The sequence below is a fragment of the Triticum urartu genome, chromosome 3 (assembly GCF_003073215.2).
Source record: "Triticum urartu cultivar G1812 chromosome 3, Tu2.1, whole genome shotgun sequence".
NCBI lineage: Eukaryota > Viridiplantae > Streptophyta > Magnoliopsida > Poales > Poaceae > Triticum > Triticum urartu.
This window is the reverse complement of record NC_053024.1, coordinates 37,332,489-37,343,900: the sequence shown is the minus strand read 5'-3', so window position 1 is coordinate 37,343,900 and position 11,412 is coordinate 37,332,489. Positions and strand designations below refer to the sequence as shown.

Sequence of the window (11,412 nt, the reverse complement as noted above, 5' to 3'; positions counted from 1 at the left end):
TTTCAATCCAAAGAATTCAGATTTTTAGCTTGCAAAGCTGTGAGTAGGAGGAGGAACTCAGATTGAAATGTAGCTTGCAAATTTAAGGAAGTAACAGTAAATTTCCTAGATTTGTCCAGAAACAACACACATATATCATTTTCATCAGTTAAGGTCACGATGCCGCACAGATCCTGGGTCTTGATCCATATTTCCTGGGTTTCCCCTCATATGGTTCTTACAAACCTAACACTAACCTAGCCTTTAATTAAACAACAATAGATTAATCATATTCAACACCGATGGGCGAAGGGAGGCACATAAAGGACCACATTTTCTGAACTTTGGAACAGTATCCTACAAGTCAGATGTTTACAGTTCTATTATGCTTTTTTTGCTGTATGTTAGCTTTCTTACTTTCTGCAATAAGTTGGTATGTCAGCTTTCTTGTAGAGTTCAGATGTTTACAAGTGTTGGTATGTTAGCTTTCTTGCTGTAAGTTGTAATATAATCATGAAGCAGATAAAGCAATGCCATTCATCAGATCATCCAGTAATTTGCAATGTTGGTGTGCGAGAAGTTGCTGCTCTTAATTTGAATTGCCATTCGTGTGATTCTTTGTTTACCGAACCACTCGTATGATTTATCCCCGTCCTTGCCCTTCAGGCTGCAGACTTGTCTGCCCTGCAGCCTGCTGAAGAACTGGTATGTGAGCTGTTCATCTTCAAAATGTTGCACGGGTGATTAATTGACACGGGACTTACCTTTGTCGACGAGGAGGGATGAGACCGAAGACGACGGCGGCGAGGCGGCCCATGCCCCCCTTTCCCTTCCGGAGGCCGTCGATTGGAACGGCGCGGCGGCGCGCGCCCCTGCAGATGGGATGCGGTAGAGAGATGCGATACTAGTGAGGGGAGGATTTCGCGGTGAGCAATGACGGCAGCGCGTGCAAGACGAGAGGCACGGTCCGGTTCGCCGGCGCCGCAGATGGGGGGCACCGCCGGCTAGTTTTTTTTAGGGGAGTTGGGGATGAGGACGAGCGAGCCCACCGCCGGCTAGAGTTGCATGGACAGCCCAGTACGCAGCTGAGCCCACCGAGCGAGTCCTGTCCTTTTCTTTTGTCTGCAAAAAAAATGACTCCATAACCAGACTTTGTCTTGTTCTTAAAAATAAGCACACTTTGTCTTCACACAAAAACATAGAGACTTTGTCAGGGATTAATGTTTTTTTGCAGTGAAATAGGGATTCTTATTCCATTGAATAGGTTTACAGTCTGCTAATACAAGTGCATGAATAAACGCGGAGCACGTTGCGACAAACATAGTTAGTTAGGCAATGAGATACCATATTTTGCGATCTTGTTACCTTCATCACAATAAACTTCCGTTCTTCCAGCATTGCCTTTTTCTCTTAATGAAAAGCATCAGATCTTATTACAAAAATTAATTGGAAAAGTACTATATAGCAATGACGCAACATGTGTTGATGCGTCATTAGTGTAATAGACACTAATGACGCACCAAACCCTCGATACGCTACTAGTAACAATTTTTTTTCCAAAAATACTAATAATTCATCAGGGCACAATGCGCCATTACTATATTCTTTTTTGCAAAACTAATAATGGTGCACCACAAACCCCTCCGCACCCTTCCCGCCGAGCACCCCAGTACCCTCCCCGCTCCACCACCGCCACCGACCCCCCTCCCCCGTACCTTCTCCTGCTCCACCGTCACCGACGACCCACCGCACCCTTCCCCGCTCCACCGTCGCCGACGATCCACCGCACCCTCCCCCGCTCCACCGCCGCCGAGGACATCCCCGCACCCTTCCCCGCTCCACTGCCGCCGACGACCCACTGCACCCTCCCCCGCTCCAACCCGCCTGGATGCTGAGGAACCCGCACCTCCCCGCTCTAACCGGCGCGACGCCCAACCGCACTCACCCCGCCATCGCCGCCGACGACACCGCATCTCCCCACTCCCATACGCCGCCGCCGACCCCCGCACCTTCCCGCCACGCGGTCGGGACACCCGCACCTCCCCGCTCACACGCGACGACCACGCACCCTCCCGCTCACCGCCGCGACGCCCACGCGCCGCCGTCCCACCGTCGACGCGACCACGCCCTCCCCCGCTCCACCGCCGCCGATGACCCACCGCACCCTCTCCCGCTCCACCGCCGTCAAGGACCCCCCGCACCCTCCCCCGCTCCACCGTCACAAATGAATGCAACTAAAAATCCAAAAAAATAAATTTGATTATATTTTCAAATAACAAATTTGATGATATTTTCAAATAAAAAATTTGATGATATTTTTTTATATTCATAAATATTTTCAAATAACAAATTTGATGATATTTTTTAAAAAATTATTACTGTTTTTATAAAAATTTATTACTGTTTCATATTCATATTCATTTTCTAAAAAATTATTAGATGCAACAAATAATAATAATAATAAAATTACTTATGACGCACCGCTGGCTGGTGCGCCATTGCTATCTAAAAAAAGATTACTTATGGCGCACCGCTCGGGGGGTGCGCCATTGCTATAAAAAAACATACTAATGGCGCACCGCCAGGGGGTGCGCAATTAGTAATCTTCCCCCTACCTAATTCGCCCGATCCCTTCGTCCCTCCCTCGCTAGATCCACTTCCCCCCTCGCTCCACACCCGCTCCGACGACCCCCGTGCCCCGCCTCGCCGCCTCGGTCCTCGCCGCCGACGGCCTGCCACCACGACGGACCCACTGCGCCGCCGCCCCACCCACTGCGCCGCCGCCCGGTCTCCTCCGCCCGTAAGCCCCCCTCCTCCTCCGCCCGTCCATCGCCTTCGGCCTCCTGCCCCTAACTGACTCGACTCCCCTGGCCTCCGCATAGAGCACGGGGCCCGCTGCTACGCCGCCATCGCCGTCGTCCTTGACCGCCTCTCCCCTCCTATGAAGAAGGAGCACGGGGCCCGCTGCTACGCCGCCATCGCCGTCGTCCTGCCTGTCCTCGTCCTCAGCCCGCCATCGACGCACCCTCGTCCTCCACTCCTCCACGATGAGCCATCCTCTCTCTTCCAACTCCCTGTTCTGAATTTGTACTGCCAAGTCTGAAATTTTCATCGTTATTCTTAAGTCTGAAGTTAGCTGAACACTTAACTGAAACATTTCTGTCAAACTAAAGCAAGCAAACACTTAACTGAATTTGCAATGACAGGCTCTGCTAGACTAGGAAAACTGTTAGCCATTTCTTAACTCATTTGGGAGTCCTGGAGGTTTGTTCAAAGTATCACGTCATTAGAAGAGGTGTATCTTTGCTGCATGTATTTTCAGAATTGAACTACCAGGTGTATTACTTGAAAGTGGTACTAGTAGCTGGGATGGGGTGGGTGGGCGTGGGCCGTAGTATTTTTTTAGAGCATCTTTGCTGGATGTATGTTCAGAAACGTGTTAACAGGTGTATTATTTACAGTAGTAGTTGCAGATGGTTTCTCTTGTCTTAACTGAATAATCATGTATTACATAGTGTTCTTGTTTTTCTTCATAGTTTGCAGCATTTTCAGATGTACACTGTTTTCCTATGTCTCAAAATGTTCCTAATTCGATATTTGAAAGTAAGTGTGTAGTTTGAAATTTTGATCTGATTATGGCATCTAGAATTATGTCAGTTTTGTTTTGTAACTAGAAGACCAAAGTGTGTTACTCACCTAGGATCTTAACCGTTAATTTTGTAACATTCCTTATATTGAAATCGAACATGATGGTGCTACTTGATATTTTTGAGACATGGCATCTCCCATGACTGAATCAGCAACAAGGGGAGTTGATTCCATTTCTTGGTTTCTGTAAGAATTTAATGGACCTGGGCCTAGTTAAGTATAGGCTTGGGCTTGTGGTTGAATGCTACCGTTGTCCTAGCCATGTATTTTCAGAATTGAGCTAAAGATTTGGGGGGTAGTATTTCTGATTTTAGAGCACCTTTGCTAGATGTATTTTACAGCAGCTGTTGGAATCAAAACAATGCTTGTGGGTTGTCCTGTTAAGTTGAGTGAGTCATTAGAGGGCAGATAGAGTCACCCACACCAAGTAATGTTTATGAAGAAGAAGAATAAACCTGCTGCTGCTGCTGTTATGCCTGTATTCACTGCTACTGCTGCTGTACTTGTGATGATGTTGTACTTGTGATGATGCTACTTGTGATCTTTTGAAATGACCCATTGGCGATTTCATTACGCGGGGATAATGATTTTGCAGGTACCCCGAGAGGCCCTTGAGTTTGCTGGAATGTCGATTAACTTCCGTTCCAGCAAATTCGGGTACTCCATATGTCCTATTTTCAGCAAAGGTCATGCTGAAGTTTTCCATGAATTTTAGCATGACTTTGCTAAAAATAGGACATATGGGGTACTTGTGACTAATGCATGGGCCAGGGTATCTTAGTACTTAATTAAGTAGGATCAATTGCCTCTTGTGTTATACATATAGAAGTGTGATATCAACTCATAGTTATTACTAATGTCAGTTGCTCGTCATCGATAAACCCTAATCTGGTAGGATGACCTACTAAAAAAGCCCATACCACATATTCTATTTGGATGGCCCTGCTTACCCTTGACCATAAATACTTGAGATGGATGTAGCAGGCTTAAAGAAAGAAATGTTTTTAGGCCAACTCCACTGGGCCTGGCTGAAAATGCACAAGTGTGCATGACTAACAATATTCTATTGTAAAGCTAAACAAGAAAGAGGAACCACTCATCCTAACCATTTGCTTTCAAAATTACCACTTCACTTCTTACTACTGAAAATCTTAGACCATCTCCATTCACCAATAGCTCAAACCAGTTCAAAGGGCGTGTTTTCACCACACTGTGGATTATCTTATTGGACCCAACGCAAGAGATGATGTAGTTTTGAATTATGAACGTAGGATATGTCGTCATCGGACGACGAAAGTCTCCCGGGGGAGTGCGGCTGGTGCCACGACGATCGAGGTTTGTGCGACATGCCTCACCTGGACGATGATCGACGCTTCAGCATTAAGCTCGAGGAGACCTTCGAAGTTGAAATGGTACACAACGACGACAAGTGTTATTTTCATAATTAAGCATGACTTCAACTATTTCAATGTGTAATTTTCATCTTTTACAATTCGAGTATAGTTTATCCCATGCCATGCAAGACGCTATGTCTTGGAGAGAATGGATTTTGAAGACCATGAAATTTCTGAAACAAAGAAAATTCACCTAAGGACTCATCACGATGTGGATTTTGAAATAAAATCTGTATAATTCTGGGAGCATAACCCATTTTGGTTGGAAAAATTGGGAAGCATTTTGCAAGATGTATGGTTTTGATGAGGGTATGCTTGTCACCATGGATCTTGGTGATCCTAAAATCGAGCAAGCCAATATGGACATTTGGGTCCTTGTTGATACACCTCCAATTCTACCGCTATGTGAGTTTCTCAAACATAGTTATTAGCTAATTTATATTGTTTATTTCAAAATAGTTGACAGCTTATTTCCATTGACAGCTTATTTTCATTGTTCAAAGAATGTGCGGGAGATGGTAGACAAAACCCACTACACCGATGGCTCCGAATTAACAACTTACAAGGAGAAAAATCATCTAGTCGAATTTTGTACTGACATTGAGAATTACAATATCTACAATCAAACTCCTCAACATTATGGTCAATACGTGCCACTAGTGCATGTGTTCAACTACGGTAACTACCATGGAGGTACCCTGGTAAGATTTTTTACTATTAAGACATCCGTGCATCTTTTGCATACTTTTAAAACTAGTACATCATTGCTAATTATGAAGTTATTACTATGTTTTTCAACAGATAATCCCAGAGAATTGTGTGCCTCATTTGATGTATCAGAAAGGTAGCCTTAATGTTTTGAACATGCAGCCAGGTCATCCTACGAATCTCAACTGTCCATACCAGATTTCTAAAAGAAGTGGAGACATGCAAATCAAAGGATGGAAAAATTTTATTGACAGTCGTAAGGAGGTTCTTGAAAGCAAAAGGAAGCGAAGCGCAATAATTGGAGACAGGATGATCTCTATTCTCTATAATGGAGAGTCGGGGTCTATATTATTTTATGCTATTTTACCTTAAATAGGGTATTTAGGTCCTGCCTAATACTGATGATCATGTGCTAAGAACAATTAAGTAGGGTTAATTCGATGACTATCAAGATGATGATCGTATGACTTGTTATTAATAACGAGTAGAAGTTGTATGATGATGATTAGTAGGACTTGTTAGGATTAGTATTACTTCCGACAAACTCACTACTCGCGGTCTCGAGACTTGTAATGTTCTATCTTTTGTTCGGTCTTTTGAATTCGGAGACTAATATGATGAATTGTATTCGGAGACTAATCTTTTATTGTATTCGATGAATCTGCTGTTTATATGTTGTGCTCTCTATATTATGTGCAGTAATATGTTTTGTAACATGTGCAATATTAGAAAAAAAATAATCCCTAATATTCATACTAGTGGCGCACCACTCAGCACACTAATGGCGCACTGTAAAAAGGACTCTAATGGCGCATCATCCACTAGTGCGCCATTAGTATGCCAAAGCACATGTGTAAATATGGCCCTCTGGGAGGCATACTAATGGCGCACCATTAGTATATCAGATACCATTAGTAAAAAATATTAATGGCGTGATACTAGTGACGCACCTGTAGTGCGCCATTAGTAGGCAAAACAGGTGCACCACTAATAGGCCTTTTCCTAGTAGTGAGCCTTTGATTGATCTTGTGTTTTTTCTTTTTCTTCGCTCACTCCTCTCTTTTCCCCACTGACACATGTATATGCAAACGCGATTGAAGAAACTGAATTAATCTATGAGTTGGTTCGTCGATCTACAATGCACGAACGGCTCTTGATGACGTCTACCTACATGCACCTGTATAATCATGGCAGGTGTTGGTTTCGATGCGACACCAAAGATTCAAGTTTGTACCACAGATAATCCAACTATCAACAGCTTAACTCCGGGCTTGATGTAGACGCTCCATACTCAAGCTGAGACACGGCGGCACCAGTGCAAAAATCTAATGCTTACGCTGGTGGAGGCTGCCATGGGCACCAACGATATTCCTTGAGCGTCTTGGCATTAGTTTGATACATGATTGATACCGCAGGGTCGCAATTATGGATATGATGCCCAATTTCCTCTCATAGAGGAGACCTAAAGGATCAAAATGCTTGAAATGATGAACCATGCCGTGGTAAAATAATTTCTGATGCCTTCCAATCCTACAAAAACCATCCATGTACAACACAAGATGTACTATCTAAACATATGCACGATCTCTACTCATCAGCATCAGAGGAGCTACAAGTCTTGGAGGGGGTCTATGCTCATATGTTGGGAATTGCTGGAGTGGAGGTATTTCACTGTATTTATCGACTCGTGTGCCTTCACGCTTCTTCACTTCTAGCACATGCGACATTCACTTGTATTCTATTTTTATTGATTTATTACTCGCATTTTATGTTAGAGCTATATCTTTTTTGCAACGTAGGTTCGTCCAGTTTGATATAATTGCACACGGTCTCAACCATGCATGTTTCATTTAATGAGCACATCATCATTGGTTGTAGACTCTTAGTGTACCCAAGATTAAAACTAATCTATTGTACTGATTATATGGTATTAAGCTGGTAAGATGTGTTGGTGTTAGGGCCTTATTATGGTGTACCATTATGCATTACAATAATTGGCAATGCTACTTCCACCTCCCTACGGTTCGACCACTGTCTTCGGATACTCCATTGCTTACCATCCTAGGAGGACAAGATAGATTAAGGCTACAACTAGCACATAAATGGCTATATTAGACAGGCCAGAAAGTGGAAACCATCTGAGTGGAGTGGTCATCAGTTGTTGTCTCAAATTCCCTAGATGAGTGATCGAGCCCGTCTAGAAAACAAAAATAGACGAGATGAGCTAGAAAAGTGCACCTATCAAAACTTCTCCTAGACGTGTTGGCACTTAAATTCGCCATGAAAACTTTACCTTTTCAAGTCAAGCATGCTTTTCATCCAGTAATCTGCTTTTCTCTACACCATCAACAAATAGATTCGGATGTGGCTTAGAGGCTCGAATGGAGGCAATTTTGAAGGAGTTGGTAGCTTTGTCGTACCGTAGTGACCTTATCCATTAGGGGTTGATTTGAGAAAGTTAGTTATTTGTGCCAGTCTCTTTGTAATTTTTAAATAATCCACTAATTTGGTAAGCGGGACTTAATTGAGGTGGTTGAGGCCATTGTTGTTTACCTACTGTATGTTGTTTATTGATTAGTTTGGTCCCATTGTCTCATACAAACTTTAATAAAATTATGGTTGCCTGCATCTGGCATGCAGGATTCGGGAGGCTTCGTCCTTCCTTTCCAAAAAATAGAAAAATATAAACTATATTTTTATCCTTATAAACAATATAATTTTTATTTAGGTACATACATGAGGGAAGGATCATTTACATGGATAGTTTTATCTATTATATTTTAACCCAAGCTTTGGTTTAATCAGACTTGGATTTAGGGTTAAAGTAAGAAACATACAAGGCTTAGCTATTTGATGAACTCTTGTGACAGTCCGACAATGAGCGAGGTCATAGAGATGCTGGAAGGATAGCTTGCAAATGCCTTCCAGACCGTTCTTCTGTGATGAAGGGCACATCCATATTGAGGATACTTACCAGTTGTCATCCGAGGTGCCTGAAATCTCTGAGGAGGATGAGTGAAAATAAGGTGTGTGTGATGTAATGCATGAGGTGATGCACATAGCTCCTGGAAAGCTGGAGCAATGGTCGTGGCTGTACCGAGAAATTAATCTACTATGTGTGTTTCGATTGCAGAATCATGTAATAGTAGCAGTTAGATGATGGAGTAGTCCAATTGCTATATCTATATCTATGTAATAGTAGCAGTCAGATGATGGAGTAATCATATTTCTGGAAGGCATGTATTATTTGAAAATATTATTAGGTGACTAATAGCTTGCAAAATCTTGAGTTGTATTTGAAGTTCTGTGCAAACATTTTTTTTTTGCGGAAAGTTCTGTGCAAACATTCTTTTTTTGCGGAAAGTTCTGTGCAAACATTGTTAGCACGAATATAGTGGGTGTACTATGGGTGCTTGTAATGGAAACAGAAAGAAAGCATGGTCTAAGGGACGCGGAGTACTTGGTCTCTAATTTTATGCTTCAGCTGCTGCTGATCTTTAACTGCTTAAAACTTTTGTACTAGTATATATGAACTTGTTCCCATGATTTTGTATGAGATGGCGACGATGGTGATGATAGCTGTGATACCTGCTCGTAGAGGAACTCACACCGTTTCAGGGTAATAGCTCGCATGCAACCTCACTCTTTCAGGGATAATTACATCTAAGAATGCCAACCCTCATGTTGTCTAGCTCCTGCGGATTTCACTATGACTGTAGGCTCGCTGTCGTCTAGTGTCGCGTCTTCAGTAGTAAACAACTGTTGCGAGAATGACGAATCCTCTGGCTCATATGAACTAACCATAATGAAGTACTCGACAGTAGCTTCCTCACTCAGGATAACGAAGTACTGAAATTTTCTGGCATTTAGTTAGTTCAGACCAAGAACCATTTTCTTTCAAGCAGGCAGGCTCAAACTTGTGCACAGTAATTTCCTGCTATTAATCTAAAAAATAAAAGGAGCATAAGTGGATCATGGCCACTTAAGATCGACAACAATGACATGCTTTTCAAACCACCGCTGAAAAGAATACACAACAATATAAGTATAGGTCATATTTACGGCTGAAACTCCCATCGGTACAAAATACATCGACTGTAATGGCATCCAAGCACAAGAACCGAGAAGAATACAGGAACTGGCAAACATATAAGTTTTGGTGATCCATGGGCCTGAACCACACACTGTCGAAGAGAAGAGCTTCCAAGCACAAGCATATAAAGAAAGAAATTTGATTTCAAATAACACTACGGTAAGCTGAAATTCCCTGGATTAGGTATTCAGAAGCAGCATCTTGCTACAGTAGAAATTGGGCTAGACTAGCATGACAAGTTTTTTCTTTTCAGATAACATATAAATAGTGCTGGCCACATTGATGCAATGGAACAAACTCGGTGAGAACTGCATCAGTCATTCCTTCATCTGGAGGAACAAACTCATTATTAGTCCAACAATATAAAGAACATCACTATAACATATATCATAGTCCTGGATAAATCTCCTAGGAATACTAATGATAGAAAAAACTTGACACTATCGTTTTTTAGGGTGGAGGAGTTGAATGCTTGATGTTTGCAATAAACCAATAACTAAATTGACCGTTAAGTTTTCTAAGGCTTCTCCACACTGCCGAAGTCCCAGCCCAAAAAGAAGGGGGGCAATCCATTGATTTCAGGTTTTAGATTATGAAAAAACTAAACAAACGGAGAACTCTGTGCATGTCCAGATAGGCATACAAACACTGTATTCACCACCTAGATATAAATTACGCAAGCCCATGCAAATGGATCATAATTTGTGAGTGCATGCTACGCACGTGTGCAAGCGAATGTTTTCATAGAAAAAAAATCAAACAATCAAAATCTCAGAAGCTATATTCAGAAGACCTTCTTACCTGTTGAATTACTAGCACATCAAAGAAGACAACCATCCTCTATATTCATGCATCATTTTCTCCATTAGATCCAATGGATGTGCCTAGAATAATAAGAATTCAAACAATTAACAACAATTCCAATGAGAAGACAAATGGATAAGAAAAGGGAACACTGAGTCAGTTACATATATGAGCTAACTTGAGCAAAATAGGTCACTTTCCATAGACTTTTTAACGGCCTTTTTACAGGCAAGAAAAGGTTACGTAACTTGGCAAGATACTAGCAATAGTAAACTACATCACATTTGTTGTAAAGTGCAAAAGATATTACTGACAACAGTATAAGTAGCTACCTCATGACTCATAAAATATATTGTCTAGAATTTTGCTCATGTAAACTCATCCCTTGCTATGTCAAGGAGACAAAAAAATATGGCTAATAAACTCAAGCGAAAAAAGTGATCTTGGGTATTCAATTTGAAATAAATTAGCCTAATTAGAGACACAAGAAATGCAATTATTTCTTGTGTGCTACGGACTCATCACTTACAGAACATGTTCATCAACTAACCATGTACGGAAAATAACTGGATTAAGTTACTCCTACAATATAATGCCCATGGATGAACAATCACCTGGTACATAGAAGCTCGTGAGAGGATAGTAGCAAACTGAATGATTGGTTTCACAAAGTCTCTTGCATTGCATCGATTTAAGTTGAACCATGCATAGACTATCACCCACAAGTATAAAAACTACATCAGCATCCTCAGAATATCCCACTATAGTTTTCTTTGCTCCTGTCCC

The 11,412-nt window shown here is 42.0% G+C and overlaps 1 long non-coding RNA gene across 1 annotated transcript; it reads right to left on the bottom strand.

Annotated features, from left to right (window-relative positions):
- Positions 1–81: 81 nt before the first annotated feature.
- On the bottom strand, positions 82–1,155 carry LOC125542609. The gene is made up of 2 exons (XR_007297993.1): positions 744–1,155; positions 82–670 (listed from the first exon to the last, which is right to left on the bottom strand). It is a non-coding gene; the product is annotated as an uncharacterized LOC125542609 (long non-coding RNA).
- Positions 1,156–11,412: the final 10,257 nt, after the last annotated feature.